This window comes from Polyodon spathula, chromosome 23 (genome assembly GCF_017654505.1).
Source record: "Polyodon spathula isolate WHYD16114869_AA chromosome 23, ASM1765450v1, whole genome shotgun sequence".
Classification (NCBI taxonomy): domain Eukaryota; kingdom Metazoa; phylum Chordata; class Actinopteri; order Acipenseriformes; family Polyodontidae; genus Polyodon; species Polyodon spathula.
This window is the reverse complement of record NC_054556.1, coordinates 4637948-4662316: the sequence shown is the minus strand read 5'-3', so window position 1 is coordinate 4662316 and position 24369 is coordinate 4637948. Positions and strand designations below refer to the sequence as shown.

At 35.6% G+C, this 24369-nt stretch overlaps 1 pseudogene; it reads left to right on the top strand.

Moving 5' to 3' along the window:
- The first annotated feature begins 654 nt into the window (after window positions 1-654).
- LOC121298387 lies at window positions 655-20214 on the top strand (annotated as a pseudogene).
- Window positions 20215-24369: the final 4155 nt, after the last annotated feature.

Below are 24369 nucleotides of genomic sequence, written 5' to 3'. Positions count from 1 at the left end.
TGGATTTTGCATCAAAAGTGTAGATGGGTGACAAACTTGTTGAAGGATTGTTAATGCAAGTTGCTGGGCATTGACATAATTTCAGAATGTGTTTACTAGTAAAACATTTATTCACATTTGAACAAAGACAGCCACCTGTGTAGTTTGGCTGTGAGCATCAATATGATGACATTTTATTTGCATTTCACCCATACCCTAAGGACGAGATCAGTATAATTTCTGCTCATATGAATATAACTATGAGATTTAAGAGTCAGGATAATTTAATCTGTATCAGATATGCTGAATGCAGTTGCTATAATGCGTAAAGTAAATTGACAGATAAAAAAGAATGAATACCAATTTCTCTTGTCTATTGCAATTTGTCATAGTCTCTCTGCAATACATTGTAGGTCACTGTCTTTCTCCATGCTTAATGGCAGTTTGTATTCATGCATAAAATGAAACTCCCTGTAACGCTATTTATCTAAATGCAACGCTTTATGAAAACTCAAGAGTTTATTTCATGGCCATGTAACTGGATAGCTTAATATAAAACTCTCGTCTCTCAACCCCAAGACATTTCTGCCTTGCCTACAGTATTATCTGTTTGGTAAAGTGTACCTTTTATAATAGTATTTTTCGTTCTAGTAGAAAGAGTCTTTGAAGATAAGAATGGCAGCTGTGTCCACAGAGAAAAGTGATGCCAGTGGAGATGACATCCTGAAGTTGCAGTTTGCCCCTTTTAGCAGTGCCCTGGATGCAGGCTTCTGGCATGAACTAATCCAGAAAAAACTGAATGACTATGGACTGGATGAGAGTCCAAAAAGTATTGGAGGACATTATTTCAATGGTAAGTATAGTTCATTTACCAAATAGTGATGCACATCAATAGCAAATGTACAGGTACATGCCCCTAGAACACTTACTTGATTTAATCAATACTGATAATAGTAAACTAATGATATTCATTATCTAAAATGTGCAGTACACTTACTGTACATGAAATATTACCTTACATTTTTAATCATGAATGGGATCCTTCTGGACTGCCCACATGACTATCCTTAGAATTCAATGCATTTGATGTGTAAGTAATTTATTTGCCCTTTTTATAAAGATGTGTTATGAAGAAGTATTGTATCATCTAATGTCAAAATGCAAAGCCTAGCAGTTATTTTGGCTAGAAATAAATAGCTTTTGATTTTCTGGTTTGTGCACTGTAGCAGTGATTGAATATAGAATGTAACATGATTTCAATCCAGTCAATTTGGTGCATAGTGATGTATGAAACCTGTCAGTGAGTCTAATGCTTTTACAATGTTTATGCTCAATGAATGGGTAACATTCACGAAACATTTACTTCAGTGGTGCATTTGTGCCGTTAAAAAAAAAAAAAAGAAAGAAAAAACAAACTGTTGGTGTTGCAAAATGTGCAATAAACAATTCACTCTGTTACTTCTAGGCCCCTACAGATTTGTTATATCTTGCTAGATGCAATACCAAATGCTTATTTATTTATTCCAAGTCTAAGTATTGATTTGCCATGTTTCCCAAGCTGGTGCTGGCCCATGATGTTTTCACGATGGACTATTTCTTCAATCTGCAGCTGATCACATCTGTATTATTGTGTTGGTGCCTCCAACCCTTTGTTCAGGAAGGGTGTCTGAAACCAACGGAAATGTTAAAAGCAAGGGAAAAAGTTTCTTGTCGCCCCAAAGAAATTTTGAAATGAAAGTGTTTTCAGCATGGGCTGAATAGGGGGCTTACCCTAGGCACTTGATGGAATTGTCCTGCAGCTAAAACAAAGCTCTACATCCTCTACAATCACAAATGAGTATTAATCAAAGGCTACACATTTATAGTGGATACGTGACAGTGTTATTAAATGAATCGTTTTAATGTAAATGTTATTCTCTAATAGAGATGGCCCAACTCCAGCATGCTGCTGCCCAGCAATTGGTACTCTGTACAAGACAAACACTTTGGAATCCTTTAAGACTTGTGATAAGAAAAGCACTGTTGGAGAAAGCAGCACAAGAGGTAGGGCAGTAATTATATGTTAAAAGACAAAAGGCCCTGTTTAGCAAAGGCACATTTTCTGAACATAATAAACCAATTTCAACTGTATAAACCTTTCACGAGAATTGCTCCAAACAGTAATTTACCTACTCCTGGCTGGATTTATTTTTGTATTGCTAGTTTTAACTAACATGCCTTTGTTCTTTGCTACTAGTTGCTAAATAGGTTCCAATTTAAAGAATTAGTATTCTGTAGTTTATGTACGTGTGTCAATTATTTGAATGTATTTTGGTGGACAACCTTTCCTGAGTAAGTAAGCACATGGTTTCTCAAAAAACATTTACATGATGCTAAGTGCAGATTGTTAATGGGAACTGGTAACACTTAGGAACCATTAAGCAGTTGCATGGCAACCTGTCGCATTCTAGATGTTTTCTTGTAATAAGTAGTCTGTATAAGTATGTGCTAAATTTGGTAAATGTAGAAATTGTAAATTGCTCAGTGATATAAATTATATATGCAGTACTCTTAATTATGTTTTTATAATTATACAAGAAAAAAAACACATCCATTATCCATGGTTAACAGTGATTCTAATGGATAAAACTGATCAACATGTACAGTAGGCTACATGTTGTTTGGGCTCAAGTCAAAACATTTGTCTACAGCATTTTCATTCCTTTGCCTTTTAATTTGTTGTATTGTCTATTCATGCATTATAATATAAGATTCTAAGTACAGAAGTAATTTGTTGTTGCTTAGGAACTAACTACCTTGAGGCTGTTAATTGATCAGTTACATTGATTTTCCTGTGTGCGTAACACCACATCAGTATAATGTCTAGTGATGCACTTTTCAAAATCTGATTTGGTTGCTTCAATGCATGACCTGCCCAATATTTAATTATACTTAGGTCTTCTCTACAGTGGGTGCAACAGTGTTGAACAGCAGCAATCTCATTACCTGTTCCAAATGTTTGCATTCCATTCCATTCAATTGTCAATTTTCGCAATGAAAACATGAGTTTATATTTCCAACAGATTTGGGATGTGCTACAGTCTGGTACTGTGCTTGAAACACCTTCTCTTTTAAACAAATTTCTACTTCTGACTTTTGCAGTAAGTAAGTGATGTGTTATTTAGTGAGGACCTGTTCATTTCCATTCTCATGTTCTACTGTTGTTGGTTTCTTTAACAGCTATCTAGAAATGTGTCTACATCCAGACCTTTATTTAACCCTTCTAATCAGATACATAACTTTTTTGTGACTTTACATTTTATTTTTTGAAGAGTTTGGAAAAAATATGTTGCATTTTGATAAATCTCAGTTCTGTTTAAGAAAAATAAAGGTTACATATGCAAATTAAATTACTGAAATACTGTTGTAAGAGATTTTGAAAATGTACTCTATGTAGAGATCTTTCAATCTCTTGTCAGAGTTTGAGATCAGCTACTGCACTTAGAAGGCTTGGGTAAACTTTAAGACTGTCTGCTTGATGTTCTAAATCTATAGAAGTTCAAAATAAAAGATTCCTGTCTCTAAAGGATGTGCTTTTCTACACAATTTACACACAACCTTACCCCTTCAATTTTTTTTGCTCTTTAAATTAATATCCACACTAAAATGCATGCCTGTATATTTAATTTCATTGTATTACCCCCCAGTTCATAGCATATACTATACATGTTGTGTTCCAGGATTTAAAGAAGTATCGGTTCTATTACTGGTTTTGTTTTCCGGCCTTGTGCTTTTAGGAAGGAATTCTCATGATTCAGCAGCCCATTATCCTTGAAGAAAAGTTCTCTTCCAGACAGATCTGGAGTCTCTATTTGAACATATTTTACATGCGAATGTTTTCCAAAAAAAAAAGTTTATGTTGGCTCTTTATCCGTTTTTTTTTTTTTTAATGCAGTTATGTATGTGGCTACAGTTTTGCTTTTCAGGAATGTAAACAGGTTTGGATTTTGTTTGCAAGAACTTTGTCAGTTTCCAAAGATTCATGCTTTAGATAAGTTTGCAACACATAAATAGACTGATTGCACAATATGAGGGGGGTTTGAGAGATATGAGAGACATATGGACTGCTTGTTAATTATTGTATTTGCCCTCGCATGGGGACGAAATCCCCCGCAAAGGGGATATAGTGGAGGCGGCCGTACGCACGCTTCACCTATATCTGGAGAACCACATCTCCAATTGCCATTAAACTTGTTATTAAGTACTAATTATTGAGTGCTAAAACAGGTTATTCCCAGTTGATAGAAAATACAAATGTACATATAAAATACAATTTATTTATTAAAACTTTTTTTTTTTCACTAATTCAAATGTAAATTACTGGTAATAGAGGATAAAATGTCCAGTTCAATGACCCAGTAGTTATACTGCCTCATGCACAGGGGCAAATTGTTATTAAAGTTACTTTATATGAAATTTGTCTCCAAAGATTAAAAAATTACAAGAAGCCTACGAGGATCTCTGCCAAACAGATGGAGCTGCTGCACTTACTAATAAAGTTTACAGATGATTCAGTTTCGATGTCTCCACTAGGAAAGTGGAATGACTTCTTCAAAGATCAAAAAAAGGTAAAATAAGAAAAACAAAAGAAAACACTGTGCAACCTAAGTGCAACCCAGATGGCTATACATGGTGTACATTCAGAAAGTTGTCAATATAAGATATTTCTGCTGAATAATACTTACTAGATTACTCTCAAAGTGATTTTCAATGAACATGTTTTTTTTCTTTACTGACGTTTTCATAGAGTTCACACAAACTGTTTTTACATATGCATAAGTGAGCTGAATTGTGGTACATGCCTTGTATAAATTGCTTTTTATTATTTAATTTTTTTACAAAAACGCATTTTGCATTATAAAATAGATACATAGATAGGAAGCTTAATATGGTCCAATTATATACACAGTGTGACTGAAAGGGATATAATCCACAGTCTTGCTCAGCTGTTCTCAATATCAGTGTCTCAATTCTTGTCCCAGGTAACAGTGGGTGTCTATGATCCTTAAACCTTGTCCCAGTATCCTGGATGGCCCTTGAGGAACCTCCTCATTCTTGTGGCCTGCAAATGGTAAATAGAACAAGAACATCTGTAAGCTGTATGCTGTTCAACACGATTGCATCAGTGAATTCCATTTTAATCAGGATGTACTGTACCTTAACAAATGTATTTAGGTTGTCAATTATCACAAATACTCTACATAAAGGATTATACAGTATATGTTATATATATTTATATGAAACCTTGATAGCAATCAACTCTGTTTAAACAAAGTTCAAACCATGTGGAACACATGACATGAAGCTTTGTTTGTTAAACTTGAAATGGAAATGAAGTAAAGTGGATCAAACTGAAATGGGATCTTTAAACTGCTTTTTACATTCAACATAAGTAAAAGGAAAGGTCTTTTGTACATGTTTATGATAATGTAGAGATTGATAGAGACTGCCCTGCTCATGTATGTTCATCTTTGATGTTGTTAACATTGACAGGGGTGGTGATCTTGATTCAATTGAAGTACTCTGCTTCAGAGACAGGACCATGCAAGGAATGAGAACTACTAAGCACAGCATCTTCTTTGAGTTAAAGCTCCTGAAGCTAACTGCCGGCTCAGGCAATCTACTGCATTTCTCCGTTTTTCTAAAACAAAAATATATCCTTTTTTAAACAAACAGGAATATGGTGAAATACATTATACTATTAATAGTTACCTTTGATGCATCTAGTTTTGATCAATGATGTTGAGCATTGTAAGAGATGCAATTTATGTTCAGAGCAAAGAGTTTTCATCATTAGATGTTGGTTTAATTAACCTTTTGCTGAGATGTCTCTGTGGAAGAGTAATTTATGTATAACATGTTGTCTGAGGCAAAAAAATAAAATAAAAAAATATATATACGGTTGTTATCAGTAGGTATACTCTTCTGCCAACAATTAATTAACGGTCACCTTCTGTCACATTTGAAGTGACGAACTGCAAATTATTTTATTTAAATTATTATTTTTTTTAAATGTGTTCCTCTTTATTGATTTTATCATATAAATTATGAATACCTGTTTACCAATAAAAATACACAGAAATCTAGTATAAAACATATATGCATGCATTCTCAGCCCTGCTCACAAAAAGATCAACTTTAGTTTCCACCTTAGCTTTGGATAAATGAACTTGTGATAAGCTGATATTTTACTCATCAGAGAATTCCCTTGTTGCAGCCAGTGTTACAGACTCTGCATTTCAGGTGGTAGCTGCTCCTTTAGCGAACAGCAAGTGCTTTAATTAAAGCATGGCAGGCCACTTTCATAGGCAGTGACAATACTGTTGGGAGTATGAGCCAGCTGCACCAAGATGTGCCCCTTTTCCAGGGAAGAATTTTTAATTTAAGAACAACTGTAGATGCGTGTTAGCATTTAAATACCGATAGATGATCTCCCTACACTTATATTTATTTTTATATTTCTATTCTCAGGCTGCCCAAGAAGTGTTGGTTGGGAGAAAAACCAAAAGGGAAGCACGGGACCAAGAATGGTGAATCTCAGTGAATGCGTGGACCCTAAATGGTATTGTTTGTTCTGCCTGCATAATTGAAATGTTTCATCCTCATCTAATGGTATGGTTGCTCATACAGCTATACATTTTAAAGAGAATGTAAAGAGGAATCTCTAGGTCCAGAAGTTCAGGGTTGGGGGGTAAGACACATCACTTTCGTGGACAACGCAAAGATCTCTTACTGAAATCCAGTGCGTTAGCCTCTGTATGAATTTAAAGATTGCTTAAGTGGTGGAAAATCTAAAGCTCTTGCAGCAGTGGAAAGATTAATAAAAAAAGTGGTAAGTGGAAAAAACCCTATGACATATTTATTCTTTTTGTGAATATCTAAAGAAAATTGGCACTTGTTATATATAAACCTAGCTGATGTTTCACCTTATTGTTAGTCATGGAATTTGTTTATCTTGTATAACCCTTAAATAAAGGTTTGGTTCTTGTGTACTACATTCCTGTTTGCAGTTCAGTTAAAATATATTTCTTCTGAGACAAACTGTAAGATTGTATGTGTAAATTTAGACATATTGGCCAAACTAACATACAATAAAACACGTGGCCCTATCATAGCTTATATAGTTCCATTTGTTACTGACATTCCAGTAAAATATTTTATTAAATTATTTAAATCTAAAAATTTGGTGTTTAAATTTACATGATAATATATATATAGATGTTATATATATATATATATATATATTATATATATATATATATATTATATATATATAATATAACGGTAATAAAAATACGGTTGATTCAAAATAAAAAGAATGAAAACTAAATAGCTTTAAACGAAGTATGTGTCAAGCTTGTTGTTATGTAGATGTGTCAAGCTTGTTGTTATGCCTATAATGGCATTTCCAGGCTTGAGAAATAAAACCACAAATTGTAGTTAAAGCCAGGAAGTGCCTGTAAGTCTCTGAATGCCTTAGTGATTTATTTGGTCACTGTAACAGCCAGATATGACTCCCAGATATAAATAAAATGGGCTTTGTACTAATATTTTATGTCTTCATTGCAAGTAATGTGAAGAATACATTCCTGCTGTCTGTTGGTATTTTACTTATTTCATACTGTAAGGAATTATGAACTAGGACCTATGAGACACAGAATTTTAAAATCTGTTACGCAAGCACACTTATTTTGTTTGTGAAAACCCCTTTTAGAATTAAAAAATGCACACATGTAGCTGTTATGTTACATTCTTTTGAATGAAATAATGTTGATTCACCAGCAATCAGTCATATAGAAAATACTACTAATAAAAAAAAACATTAATGAAAATTGTGGGAGTAGTGATTAAAGGTCCTCCTTTTTGGCTGAGTCATTTGTTTGGAGAAAGACTAGTTTAAAAAGGCTGTGACACATTTGTAATATTTGTTTCGAAATACTGTACATTTTAGATTTGAGTAATCTTGAAAAATCTGCGTGGATTTACGGAAATGTTGTTTTCCATATACTTGATACATGGGGCTGGAGAATGTAATTAATTGCTGTTCAGCAGTGGTCTGTGTAGTGGGCTGTTTGGGTTTGAACTCAGTGAAGGTAGAATTATTTTTACTACATATAGTCAACATCCGAGCAGAATGTTTAAGTGGCTAGCACTAGGGACTACTTTATTCTAGCCTTCAATGTCAATGTTAAAATTACTGGCTTGTCATTATTTATCTTGTGATCATAGAGATATTGCACATCTATCTGGTGAGAAAAAGTTTGAGGGAAGCAGTTACACAGATGGCATGATGCTTTATTCATCATTCGTCATTAGTTGTAGCCCTTATACTGTAGTTCAATGGTCTTATTTGATTGGTTTATGTAGATAGTTAGCACCAACAGTTGCTGGTGTAATATTACTGCATGGTGTCACAGACTCTGACTAACATTAATTGTGGACTGTTTTATTTAAGGTAACATTAGGGAGGCTGAGTTTAGTGCAATGTGATGTCTGTGAAGCGAGACATGCACATTAGTCAGTGTATCTTCCTATACTAAAATATAAATACTAGTACAGAGTAAAGAGCCATGCCAGTGGAAATATATTCTCTTTTGTTATGGTTCTTGCATTGCAATAATGTCAGCAAAGAATGTCCTCTACAGGCCATAGGCAGTGATGTAGCTGCAGGTACCTCCAGAAGTCAGTCCTAGGAATGTTGTGCTTATTTTGTATTAATTCAGATGTGTCAAAATGTCCTTCTGTGTGTAAGTCTTTAATATAATGCATACCCTTTTTTTTGGCCAACTTCCCTAATTCACACTTTTACCTCCTATCTTAATTTTAGGGGGTTTTCCATTTAGAAGAGTCTGGATGCATTCTAATTGACTCTTTGAACAATACATGTGTCTGTGCCCAGACTGAAACACTATAAAATGATTAGAATGCATTTGTTTCGGCTTTTCCTGTTCCGCGTAATCAATTGGGGAAAAGGGTATTTGCATCTTTGCGTCAATATTTACCCAACCTGGTCTTTCATTCCCTGTCTTTCTCAAAGAAGCTATTCGAGTATTTGAGTTGTTTTAGTTTAGCTTCCAAGTATTTGAATTTCCATTTACTAAACAGTGAAGTGGGGCAAATGGTTATTGCACTTCAGTGTAGTGTACTGTATTAGTGTACTCTGCTTTTAAAAGTGGGGGCACATGATTTCCATAATTTAACCCCCAACCTGAGTATTATGTTCATGACCCTCTTGTATAACTCTCTTTTATACCTTGTTAACACAAACACCATAACTGACTATAACACTTGTATATCATAAGCAACCTGTATATAGCACTCAGAAATTCACAGCTGACTGCCCATGACTTGGAAAACCTGCAAAATTGTGCATTCTGTTCAGCCGTGGTTGATTGCAGTTGATGAGACGAGGGAGGTGGAGGTGGGGATTTCTGTATAGAAATCCAAACTAATAAAAAAGGCTCAGGGGTAGATTACTTTGTAATAAATTAGCTAAATCCACAAGTTGCTGACTGTCAGACTCAGGTTCGTAATTTATTTGAGCTGTTGATCACCATCATGATCCTTATCGTCAGGTATAATCTCTCATCTGCAGGGCTAAAATATTAATGTATTTGCAAGTCTGTGTCAGTCATCATATGTTTTTTTTTTTATGTCCTCCCTTTGAAAGTGTCCTGCTGAGTATGTATCTGAAGCCACTGAACCCTCTGTAGGGTTTACTATGCAGAATGTGCACAGGCTATTAGTCACATTGTTTCGAGACAATCCCTTGTTTAGCACCTACTCTGATTAATGGCAAGGGTGACAGCTTTCTGTTCTTATTAACTGTGGGGTGTAGGGCAAGGTGAAGTGCATTCAAAAGACAAGTGGCTCAATAAATGTTACCCACACGGGAAGGTTTCAGCAGGGAGGATGACCTGCTTTTCTGCCTACTTTACACCTCAAATAATAGGTTTTTTGGACATTATAATTAAGGAGAAAATATAAATTGTGTTATCCTAGACCTAGCAGGGGGTCAAAATAAGAGGGATGAACAAGTAGAATGGTGACTATTTATAGGGCTGAATTACGTTACTGCTATTTCACTTGAAATGTGTATGGTAATTCCCTGGAGGGGGATTGCCAGGGGAGATTGTTATCACAAATCAAAGACTCAAACTAATACATTTAGTCTACAGAATAACTGGATCAAAAACCATATCCCTTTAAAGTGTTCACCAACCTTGCCTGTGGCTTAAAATAAATAATTGTAATACTGTTAGGCTTTGCAATATGCCGGGCATGCTTATATTATTGGCCATTTCAAAATAATCTAGGCTGTAATAAAGTAAACACATGACATTGATTATTAGAATTCAGACTTAGAGAAGTTATACTTGTAGTTGTTATTGTTGTTTTTTGTTTGTTTTGTAGAATGCAGAGGGCTTTAACATGAGTATTCCCATGCCTGGACACCCTGTGAATTTCTCAGCGGTAACGATGGAACAAGCTTGCAAGGATGTACAAGAGCAACTCAAGAAACTCATCTCATGATGTTGTTTTCCTGCTAATGGACACTCGAGAGAGTCGATGGCTTCCCACTGTCATCGCAGTCAGCCAGCCAGCCAGCAGAAGGTAAATTGCAGAGTATGATCAGTTATCTAAGTGCCTGTTTGTTTCCATGAAACACTATTCTAATGGGTCACTTACAAATCAGATGTAAGGGAACATGGGGTAAAAGATGATAGTGTATGTAATGTTCTAAGTCTACTGGACACAATTTGTTAAGCCTTTGCACAATTAAAAAAAAAATACAAAACTTCAGCTGAAATACTAGGTTAATTCAATAAAATATAAGATGCTGCCTTAGAGGCTAATGATGTACTAGCAAGAGACAGGTACTCTTGTAGTTAACATTTTTTATGTTCTGTATTGGTGTCTAAGCAACTGATACTATACACTTCCTGAATGCAGGAATATGATTTGCATGACCAAATTCATATCTCTATTATGTTGCTATTTCAGTACATGCTTTCAATACACAGCTACTGGAAGAAAGTAAGAATCGGATATTTTCTGTAATTCAGTCTCTGATGTTTTCTCTATGTTTTCCTCTAGCTGATTATTAATGCAACCCTTGGGTTTGATACCTTTGTTGTTATGAGGCATGGCCTTAAAAAGTTTAAAGAGCAAGAATGGAGTGGCTCAGCTGGTGCTGCTGGCTCCTGCGGTCCAGTGTCTGCCCCAGGGACCTCGCTCTTTTCCAACATCCCTGGCCACAAGCTGGGCTGCTATTTCTGCAATGATGTGGTGGCACCTGGGGATGTAAGTATTACTGTTGATAATAGATGCTAAAAAAAAAACCCAAAAATCGTATGTCTAATTTTAAAAAGTCATACTGAGGTACAGTATGGCCTTTATCTCGTTTACACAAAAAATAGAAGAGCATTGGATTAGTGAAAAGTCCACATACAGTAAAGTTTATTACATGTCATTATAAAATAGTGAAATAACTATTTGTGACTGAATAAAGACACAGTGAAGCGAGGCATCTGCTTTCTCTATTCTTATCTTTTTTTCATTTCTTTTTAGCCCCAAGTGGGAGCATCTAAATTTTTAGATGTGGATGTTTGAGTAAATAAATGCACCTTCAATTACTAGTGGCTGTAAAGACCACTGTTATGAAAGCTGGGTTTGCATGAATGAGGCGGTTTACTATCTTTTTTCTCCTCCCAGTCAACCAGAGACCGCACTTTGGACCAACAGTGCACTGTGAGCCGACCAGGTTTAGCCATGATTGCTGGAGCTCTCACAGTGGAGTTGATGGTGTCTATATTGCATCATTCAGAGGGGTAATCCAACAATTAATGGCAGATAGTGTTTTTTCACTTGTTGCCAGGAGCTGTGTAATTAGCGTAACCTGACTAAAAAGTACTACATTTGTCAAGCATACAGTAGACAACATTTTGGGTGTATGCTGCAGTAGCATCTTAGTATTTGGCTGTGGAGAATCAGGACATGGACAGTATATACACGTCATGGTTTTGCAAACAGAAATGTTAGTGCTGCCTAAAATGGTAATATATAGGGTCTTTATAAAGCCAGTACAATAAATACACAATCTGTTTAGCGAGTTACTGTATTGCACTTGGTGTTCAACCTGTTCAATAGCTTTAGGTAGTTTGTACAAAAACACAATTAAAAAAAATAACCATGTAACTTTTATATATGAAATGATAAATATGGGAATCATTATAAGCAGTTATATTTAGATGTTGCTTTAGTCTGCCAAATACCTGATCTTCATACGGTTTTACTTGGGTCTGTCTTTAAGTCACCAGGTCATAGAACAGAACACTGAGGCTCTGCACTATGAATGTTAATCATGTATTCAAATCATAGACTGGGAGTGCTTACAGCTAATTAGATGCACAAATGAGCATCTGAGGAAGGGACTAATAGGTACGGTAGATCATTCTTTGCATGATTATTATTATTTTTTAAAATTCGTTATAGTTATTTCTGTAGATATCATTCCATGGCTTTACAATCCTACTTTTGGATTCTTCCTGTAGTGAAAATAATAATGATCAATATGTTAAAAATAACAATAGTGAATGTTTTAACCGATCTATGATAAGAAAGTGTATCTTTTGAAGTGTAAATCTGTAGCTGGAACTAATGTGTTTTGTTTTTTTTTTTAATTCCTGATCAGTGTTTTTTGTTACAGTTTATACAATTACAGAACATGTAATCAGGAATGAATCTACTGATTGACTACGTTGAGCTAGAATGCTATTTCTGTCTCCCCAGTCTGTGTCTACTAGTGCTGGTGCTAGTGCTGGGGTGTTAGTGCTTTGTTTTTTGTTATGCGTGTTTGCTCCGTGGTATAGCACTTATGTGTGGCATTCGATGTCAGGCTGTCAATGCTCATACTCTTTAGTAATAGTGTCACTCTAAAACATGGGCATTTATATCCAGCTAATGGAACGCAGCTGCACAGTTGCTTAAAAATAAAAACTCAGTATTCTTTAGATAAGGTAGCAGGTTGGACCTTATCGGATGCAAGAGAAAGGTAACCAGCTGTGGAGCTCTTAAAATAAAAGTAATAAAAAATAGATTTTGGGTGGCATTTATTCGGAATGAAACAGCTATGCATAAGAAAATGCCACTTTGTACCTCATAGCGACATGCTGACAGTAAAAGGATCATACAGTAGTTTTCGATACTTATAGTAATGAACACTTCATTCGGATGTGTTTCTAGCTGACTAGTTCACTAACATTAGATGCCAGTTGAAAACATGATGCTCAACCCATATTTCTTATTTTAGAAAAATACTTGGTTTTATATAATGAAGTGCATTTCCCGCTCAAGCATTTTGGACACATTCTGATATTTTTTATTTTAGGCAACTATCTAGTCTGATTATCTGAATACAAATAAAATGTTTGTTTGTAAATATCTTGGTTTCTGAGCAGTTTGTTGAAAAAAGACAGTGTTGCATAATAATTAGAAAATTATATGCACTCCCCTGATCGTTGCTTTTTATGCCATCTGTATGATTTGCTACCTTGAGTGTAAAAGTCAGGAGCAATTACCGGTCTGCTAGCTTGATGTGTTATTCTGGAAGAGAGACTGGAATTCCTGTGTCAGGTACAGGCAGATAAATCTGATGTGCATGTTATTTAGCTGACAGAATTTGGTTCCAGCGTATTTAAATCCAATTTAAACTCATTAAATCGTCATGGGTCTGCAAAATATTGTCAGCAGGTGTTTAGCCAGTGAGTGTTATTACTCAAAGGGATTGCTGTTTATACAGTAAGTTCATTTTAGGGACCACTGACTAGGCATTGCTATCTCCTTATTTTGCTGACACAGTAAGGAAGGCCAACCTTACAAACTACAAAAGAACTAAGAAATAAAAGAATACTACAGTGTATGATTTTATTTTTGTGTTACTTTCAGCCGAGGCATTTTTTTTAAAAATGAAACAAATAAAAGACTTGGTATTTTGTATTATTATTTTTTCTACCAAAAACCTTATTATTTTAGGACCACTATGAAAGGCTTAAGGTTTTGCTTCAGGACTATGGTTTCTCATGGAGTGGTTGCTAAACTTAATGGGTGTAAAAGTTGAACTGGTAATGCCAGCCCAGTAAGCCTAAATGTAGTCTTTGGACAGTCATACTGTTCTCCGATGATTAAACCAACAGAAAAACTGTATTTCTGTAACAGTACTTAAACAACATTGTGGTAGTTTTGCTATTACTCCTGACTAGGCTTTATGCACTACAAATACATGTGAATATTAGATGTAATGTGATAGATAGACTAGTGCATCTCATAGGTTTCAAGTAATGCATTTACAGTCGTTTCACGGATTAAAATGCTGAGGAAACTTTAAAGAGCTTTTGATCCACTAGCCCATCTATTTATTTTTCTATTGACACGCTGCAGCATCAGGGTCAAAGTCACCCAGCATTGCTTTTTTTCTAGACAAACAAGAATGAATTGAAGACGATAATGCGGCAATACATGCTTATGGAAGGGATTGAAAAACAAAATGCAGAATTCCCTTTGAAGCATTTGCCATCTCAGTGAAGGGAAAATGCAGACTTATCCCACCTTCAATAGCCAGCACTATCTCAAACCTGTCAGTAGAATGAACTGAAACATATTCTAGCATTAGTATTTTTAAAGATTTCTGCTGTAATGTATACACAGGTGTGCTAATGGAAAAGTCAGGGCTTTACATTACACATTTTAACCAGCATCTATAAGCTATGCTGTCCACTGAAAAAGGAGGTTGCTGTATACAAATCTTTGCATATATTATAATTGCATTAGTCTGCAAGCATGCACTGACAGCATGACTTTCAGCCCCAGATGTCAAGAAAAACAGACATGGCAGCTTCATGAATTGCAGAAAAGAAAAACTGTGTTGCACAGCCTTCAGTGTCATACTACATTTCTTCCAGAGAAACTGTGATTTGGATGGATATGAAGGGAGTTTGTCACATTGTATTACCATTTCTGTTTTCAGTAGAATTAAATCCTGGATAATACTGTGTGTTCAAAACTCTGAGATTGTAACACTTTTTTTCCTGTAATAGCAATTTAAAAAATAGCCTGAATTTTAAGGGTAAAGCGGTAATTTATTATATTGAATAGATTATTCTAAATCTAATTATTAAGCATCTACAATAACAACAAAATAACTGGAGGTGATTTATACAAAAAGGATAAGTTCTTTAAAGATATGTTTAAAAATGACATTTTTATGTTTAGCAGGACTGCCTTTTATTGCTTTAAGGGTGTGTGAGCACGTCTTCACTGATGTAAACAGTGCGTAAAAAAAAGTAAGTGATGAAGCCGGAATTAGACTTTTAACATAAGGTGACACTGCCCCCTTGTGGTATCAACTTGTACTGTTTAACAAAGCTTTGAGCATGTCCTGCATTTGCTGTAACAAGGACTGCCAAACACCAGGCATTTCCTAGGCCCTACTTGAATGTTAACCTGGATGGCTTTAGATTTATTAACCCTTACTCGTGTCACCTCTAAGGAACAACATAATGCTGCAGCCATATACATAATAATGCAAAATGGATGTGGAACGTACGGTCAAACAAGCTTAAAGTTCTTTTTGGTCTTTTTTTTTTTTTTTTTGTGCACCCTTTAACCACAAAATACTTTTGGTATTACTTTAACAACAAGAAAAAAAATCAATCATCTTCAACACCTACCTTTTAATTCAAAGCATTGGAGTGGGCACTGTGTGTACATTTCAAAGCTGGCAGCTGGAATGCAGCTGCTGGGTTTAATTAGTTCAGGTATGAGGTGTCGAGGGGTGCATTGATGTCAGTTTGAGTCAAAAGACACACCTTGTTCCTGAGTGGTCTAGTTAGTGCCAGGGCTGTGATCTGTGGGCATCTATATCGTTGGCCACATTGTACATTGGTCTCTGTTTTTATTAAAGCTGTCATAGCCAGTTAGCATTCGCTTACTTAAACCTGCAACACAGCTGAGAGATTACTTTATTGAAATTCTGGCATCTGTATGTGCACTATTCAGAAGCCAGTATTGCAATATGACAAAGGATACTGCTATTTCAGTATCATGGGCGAAATATTACAAACACATCTCAAGTCTTGCTGGATGAAAACACTTGACTACACTTTGATTTCTAAAGATGAGCCATAAAGTCTGTAATGCATTAATTTCTACTGATACTAGCTTTTAAAACTATGTAGCTATGTTTACAATGATGTTTATTTTAATTACGGTATTTAAAAAAAAAATTAAAAAATACTCTGCCTAACAGAACTGTTATATTGATCTAAATAGCAACATATAGGAAATGCTGCCACCATTTAGATAATTAAACATAACAAATATGTAAAACACCAGAAGGATTAATCATTTTAATCATTTTAATCATTTTAATGATTAACCATAGCTTGAAACATTAAATTAACATATATAATAATACTAAGTACATTGTGTTTGAAAATGTATCTTTAGTACTGAGGTTCTTTTTCGTACTACAGAACATGATGGACCCTATCTTGCAGATGCAAAGGCAAATACTGTGTTATTTTTTTTAAGTTATACAGCGGTTTTAACAGTAGAATATGAGAAAAGAACAATTCAGATAGGAGCAGAGCGGTTTCTTATACTGTTAAAATTGTTTAATTTCTTTTAGAAAAGTTGTGTCTTTCGACTAGCTTCACGGCGACACACGGCCATAATAATTAGATTTTTTTCCAATGACTTGGTCAGATTGTGGGAAGAAGTTAATGACAAAACCTGATTTTGAAAAACTATTCAATTCTGCCATAGATATTCAATCTAGTGCTCTAGTAAATAAAACACAAAACTAGAGTGAATACATATGTTGAAGAATGAACACCAGGTGATGCTAGAATCTAGCATTTGACTTAAAATAACAGTGCAGTAATGATTTGGTAGAAAGCAATTGGTTACAGAGCTGGAGTATTGTTATGTATTTCTTAATTATTTCTTGTATAGAGCCAAGGATTTTTGTCAAGATTTGACAAGGTGCTCCCTGCAAGTTTGGCTTTTGACAAGTGCACAGCTTGCTCACCTATAGTAAGTTCATTTTGCTGCTGTTGTTTGACTGATTTTTAATACCAGAATCCTTTGGCAAATAAAACATAGATATCAAAAGTAAATGCTGTGCTTTCCTGTGACAATAAATGTGATGCCACACTGATCAACCAAATAGACATGCTGAGCCTGGATGGTCTTAGGACTTGAATAATGAGTCTTTTAAATAGATTACAAAGTATTACTTCATTTTCTGTGTCTTAAATTTTCTCTTAGAATTTGTGCCAAAGGGCATCGGATCTTGAGGGGTTTGTTTGTTGATTCAAGGACTCTGTCTGAGACTCTTTCGTTTGGTGTTTTACTGTTTTTTTTTTTTTGTTGTTTGTTTTTTGTTTTTTGTTTTTTATCACATTTTGAAAGTTACTAAAAATCAAACTAACTGGTCAACATTTCTGAAGATGTAGTCCTTTTGGAGACTACATACTGCACCTGATCTGCAGCTATGGCCCAATGTTTTGCATCACCTAGAATTTTAGGATTGAGATGTAATTTAAAAAAAATGATAATATATGAACATAATTTAAATATTTTATTTAACACTGTATACAAAAAGGATTATATTGCAAAAGTCTACCGGAAGCCATAATAGCAGTAAAGTATTCCATGCTAGATTTTGACATGTCACATTTTTCAATTTTTCAGTTTTTCCTTAAGTATATGGCAAACTACAAAGCGGTATGTAATTCAATATATTAACGGTAACACTATTCAGCAGCTTGTGTTCGACTTTATATAGCAAAATGAGTTAATTTGATAGGGCGATACAAAACTTTTGGCTGTACAGTACACAGATCATTGGGATCAGATTTACTTTGGAAAGCACACATTTCTGTAAAAGGCCATATGGACTTCATCATGACACGCTTGATGTCACTGTCACATGTAAGTAATTAACCTCCATATTTAATAGCTTTTCTTGACTGCCAGAGGCATAGTCCTGCTGAAAGGTTTATGTGTCATGAATCATTTGTTTAGCCCAATCAATCAGTCAGTCAGTGTCGGTCAGTCAATTTTCAAACTGCGATTCTGTGAACTGTGACACTGTACTGTAACTGTTCCACAAACAAGGATGGCTGAAAAACAAAAAATCAGAATATGGGTTTAATGCTCTTGAGCAGAACACAGTCTTCCTTGATCATCTCCTCACCACACGCACATCATTCCACTTGAGGGGAAAGTGTTTTGCTGCTACTTAAAAATTGTTCATACGGCAAGGCCATTTCTAATCTTCTCATTCTGAATCTCCCTGACTCTATATGCTTACTACAGTGTGTGTGTGTGTGTGTGTGTGTGTGTGTGTGTGTGTTTTCTTGCTATAATTTCTCTTGGCATATATAAAACCTACTAACACAACATAAATAAAGAAGTACTGTACTGCATAAAGTAGTCCTGAAATATATATTGCTTATCCTGCTTTTAATGCAAATCGACTTGTTTTATTGCAGTTTGTCTGCTCCTGTCAAGATTGCTTACAATGGGATCCTGTTATAAAGTTACTACCATACTTAGAGTGATGTTTATTGCTGATAGTTCCTTACAGTTTACGCGGATGTTTATTAATTTAGTTAGAATGGCATTTAATCTCAGGGAAGTGTCAATCTTCATTATTTGAACTCAGTGGATTGCTGCTTAAAGAGTACAGCTGTAATCATTTTACAAATATATTCTATGTTTTTAGACCTGGTATTATATTCTGCTATATATCACCCTTTTCATGTTAGTTTGACAGTGCAGACTCACTGGAGTCAATTGCAATGAGCTAAATGTTTACACTCCTTAAGTTTACTTTAATCAGCTGGTGTCTAATGGTATGCCATGTGAAAAGTTTATTAAAATGAGATTGCTAAAGTAACCCTAACAATAGTGCCTATTTTAGCATATTTACCATTACTCCATAGCCTTTTACCCAAGCCTTATGCAAAAATTTTAAATTTGAATTTTATTTTGTGCATGTATATATGGTGTTCTTTTAATGATGATGCACATTTCAAGTGAATGCCTTAAGTGCTTTTGTAAAGGTCTAGCATAAATGCAAAACTAGATGATAAAGTAGCTTCAAAGAAAGACATTTAGAGCTATGAAAATGTGATCTTTTGTGGGAAAAGCCTATCTCGTTAAACCAAGCTATTATGACAGTGAGGCAGTTTTGAAAAAAAACTTAGGGCGTACCACATTTAGCTGAAAGTGGTAAATGCAAAACAGATGTACGTCCTTGTGTCACATGGTTGCTAAAGCTTTAGAGCTACATCAGACAAAGCTTGGAATCATGGGATCTCCCGCTGGGGAAACAAAATGAAATCTTGTAAATGTTCCATTCTGCACTTTGCATGGTGCCAGATAATAGTTTTATTTTTTTTTACCTCCTCACTACAGTCAATATTCGGTTTGTTTTAAAAAGGTACATAAATAAATACTATGACAGTATAATCAAACACTTACCCTAGCTAGGTTTGGCACCCGCCTATCTCTCCTTCCCTTACCTCACCACCACAACTCTCTAGTTTTCTCAAGTCTAGGAACACTACCTCTAAAACTGTCACTGAATTGATCACGAGTCTCTCCAGTAGCTTAGGAATGGGACTGCTGTTAACTATGGTTAGTGAATTGTTCCACAGTAGAAAGGTGCCAGTTTGCAGGTCAGAGAATACTCTGGCTCATTGCCAGAGCTCTGTGTGTGGATATGCTCAGACTGTAGTTGCTTATGCCTTATCTACAGTGTATGTAAACAGAGACTTTCAGTGTCTTATGGTGACAGTCAGGCACATTTTGCAAAACACCCTATTCATCCAAAAAAATAAACTTGTACAATAAAAAGAAATAGACACTTTATTGAACACGGTCCAATGCATCCACATGGACATAGTACTAGTATTTGCGATATGGACAGTTGTGAGTTTGTTGTTGTTGTTCTCACAGGCTCTTGATCATTATGAAAGAGAAGGGTTCCAGTTCCTGGCAAAGGTGTTTAACTCTTCACATTCTTTTTTGGAGGACCTGACCGGGCTGGCGCTGCTTCACCAGGAGACTCAAGCAGCAGAGGTAGGAGACCATAAAACTGACCAATCCACTATTGCTGTTATATAGGTGGCATCTTTATTGTATGCTGTTTGGATAAATCACACTTGAACATTATCTACAAAGATCTAACCAAAGTGAAGCATGAATACAATAGATATATTGGCCAAGAGATAATCACTCTATGAAATATTGGAGCAAATAGAACTTTAAAGAAAACTGGTTCTCTGGTTCCGTGCTTATTTTTGCAGGGTTACTGCAAATTGACATGTATTCAGGTACAACATTAGTTGTAATTTTTATTTTATTTCAGGATTTATTGAACAGTTTTAATTATTGAACCTTATAATCCATTGTTCTTCAAAGTTGACATCTCCTTAACCAGGGCATGTAAATGCATCTCCTCAACAAAGGCTCTGGTAAATGCATCTCCTCAACAAAGGCTCTGGTAAATGCATCTCCTCAACAAAGGCTCTGGTAAATGCATCTCCTCAATGGGGCTTGTAATTGTATGCTGCTGATAAGCAGATGGCTGTGCATTGGAGGCAAGAACTGATAGCTGATAGTACTGTATTCACCAGGAAATTCCCACAATGACTTTTTAAAGGGGGGGGGGGGGGATCTACTTCCCGTGTGGCATAACTGTATACTTACACCCTCAATGCAATGCCATCAAGCTTACAGTCTTAACATTGTTTTAAACAGGAATTAGACAAAGAAAGCTGTGTATAGCAACAAAAAAACAAAACAAAAAAGCCTATGCATTTAAGGTTTGAAATGATAGGGGAGTTTGCTTTTTGAAACACTAACCCCAGACTCATCAGCGGGGTAGGGATTTGACCTGTGAATTTACTGAAGCCAGGACAATACAAGAGCACATTCACAGAGCTGATAAGATGTCTCCCAAATGGAGGTCTTTCTAAATGAGTAATCTGTGTTTATGTAAGATAGCATGCACTCATATTTAACTAAACAGAAGACTCTGGTCGTGTTGAGTTAGCGATGCATAGAATTGCACTATGATTGATCAGCTAAAATACCAGGACATTATGAGAATATAATTGCAGTGTTATGAAGGGATGACAAATCCACATAACTGCTATGATATGACAGAAATCCAAACAACATTTACAATAAAATGCAAGAAAACTTTTTTTTCCAGCAAGCAGATAAAGCAGTTTTAATACTTTGCTTATGCAGATGCACATCTGGGTTTTATTTGATTCCTGTGGAACATTTAATGTTTTCTGACAACCGTTAGAACTTGGTATACAGTACAGTTTCATCAAGGGGCTCAAATGACAAATGTGGCTTCAGATGCCATTGAAAGCTGTGGGAAAATCCCACATCAGCACTTTGTTTTCAGTAGCAATGATAGCAATTCCTAGCAACTTGCTGTGGGATAACCAACGCAATACACATTTTTTTCTACCATTGTAAGTGTTAGCACGTTATTCAATGTACTTCCACCCATGTTTTTCATGTGTTGAAAATTGTATATATCATTGTCTTCAATAAAGAAATAACCAAAATATCTGCTACAGAAGAAATGGGTGACCAGTGTACTGCCTTCAATTAAGTGTATTATTTAAACGATCAGGAGCCAGGAGTTCCACGTTTAAATACAGTGTTCCTCCCTGATAGCTACATTAACAACTCCTATTAGTAAATCTACACAGGTGTGATTTATTCATGCTGTGATGAGTTCAGAGCAGGCTTAGAAGGGGCCTTGTTCAGACTCTTGCCATCTGGTAATTTCAATAACACACCAAAACAAGATCTGAAACCCACGTGCCTTAAAATGCACTCGACTGAAATAGCAAGAATAAACGCAATAAACAAAATGTTTTAAAAACATTGCTTTTATCGATTTTTTTTAAGTCTTTGTGGGTACTTATTTTGCTTTGTTTAATCACTGTGTCTTGGATTATGGGTTAGGCAAGGATTTCCTCTTGATATAATTTCAAAAATACCTAAACCAGAGTCTCCTGCTGCTTTGCCTTGGTACTGTTTCTTTGTACAAATTCAATCATAATTTGATTATAAAATGCAAACATTGTATTTTAAACACAAATATTTAAAACATCTTCAAGGCCAATTATCCACCCTTTGTATTCTGTTGATCATATGGATCAAATAAGGTTAACAGGGTGGTGCAGGAAAGAACAAATCAGGTTAATTTTTATAGCAGTACATCCACACTGGTGATGAGCAATCAGTAGGACATGGTTTCCAAAATTTGCTTGCCTGATTATGCCTTTTAGCTCTAATTCTGTAGTCTGAGCATTCTCATAGGAAACCATATTTTATCCCACTCAAGAGGAAGTCTGTCATAGCCCACACAGCACTTCTTCGTATGTGGGCTGTGTGGGCTGTTTGTCCGGATAAATACTGTCTATTGACTTGGTTGCATGACTCATTGAAATATGGGGGGACCTGGTCTTTTTAGTATTTAATGGATTTCCCTTTCAAAGTTTCCTTTATTAAAACATTCAAAAGTAACCACTTTGATTTCTGTCACTGTGAAGGAGTATATTACATACATGTTCTTTATCTGAGAATAATTATGTGCTATGGACAACACAGAACACAGCAAAGGGAACATAATGTGTTTCTTGTACAATTTGCAGAGTGTTCTGTATCACTAAGTAATGGGTATGAAAAACAGGTCAGTAAGCCTAGCTTTATTTGCAACTTTATGATCTTCCCTTGAAAACAGGTGTTTGTAAATTAACTAGATGGATCAAACACAGGACTGTAATCCACACACCTATTATCAGTTCCGCTGCAAGTCCTAATAAAAGCTTCAGAAGGATAAACAACATTGAAAATATCCAGCTGAGCTTTAGTGGAGTTAGTGGGTTTGTGTTGTTTGTCTAAATATTCCCAGTTTTCCCTCAGCCATGCTCAAGTCCTATTTCTGTTCACTTTTAAACACAAGGTTTATGTTTGAAACTTAAACTCCAGTTAAAGAGTAAGCAGTGAGGGTTCTGAAAAATATAGCGTTACTACAACCTCACGTGCTGCTACAACTGTTTAAATAACACACGTGCTGCTACAACTGTTTAAATACAGCCACATCCCCGCGTGCTGCTACAACTGTTTAAATACAGCGTTACTACAACCTCACGTGCTGCTACAACTGTTTAAATACAGCGTTACTACAACCTCACGTGCTGCTACAACTGTTTAAATACAGCGTTACTACAACCTCACGTGCTGCTACAACTGTTTAAATACAGCGTTACTACAACCTCACGTGCTGCTACAACTGTTTAAATACAGCGTTACTACAACCTCACGTGCTGCTACAACTGTTTAAATACAGAAAAATTCCAGGTGTGTTAGTTAAACAGTTGTAACAACAATATGGGGACGTGTAACGTTATATTTTTCGGACCTCCGCTAATTGCTCTTTAATACCAACCTTGGCTGAGCCCAGTTAGAAGTGAGATTATCCATGAAGTACAATATAAATATCAAACTAAACTAAACTTTTTGTTTTTTAATATGGATTTTGTGATTCATAAACTCCAGTGAAGGAAATTGCACAACATGAGCTGTTGATAAAGCTGCTTTTGTAATCCGCACTGGGGAACGTGTAACGCATGTTTGATATCTAATTTACAATCGCAGCCGAAATGGGCCCCTGTAGATTGTTTTGTTGTGTAAAAATCACAAGTTGGTTGCTACTAGCAAAAATTATAACCAGATGTAGCTGTACAAGAAAAGCGCACACTGTTTCTCCTCCTCAGAGATGCCATGTGCGACCTTTGTGTAATTCGACTTGGTGTACCCTGCTTGACAGAAAATGATACACCAAGAACTTTAACTGGCAAAGCTGGTGGGGCCTTCCCAAATGAACAATAAACGGAACCTTTTCGCATTGTTTCCTGACCACTATAAAATTTGGATCTGAATTGTACTATGTGTTTGCCAGTTTTATTGACATATAGAATCATGATGGTAAGAATTCTGCCATTCAGTGCCACTGGCAACTACACAAAGAAAAAAAGGCACTTTTTAAAGTATGGGGAAGGTTTAACTCTGGGAGATGGTTGGGGGGTGGGGGGTGTGGGGGATACTGAAAAAAAAACCAAACATGTTTATCCATACCTCCAGAATCTGTTCAATATCATATTCTCCATGTGTTTTCACACTCCCAGTCATATGTATAGCTGTGTTCCTGGATGAGAAATTGGTGGACACTGGCAAGCTTAGAAG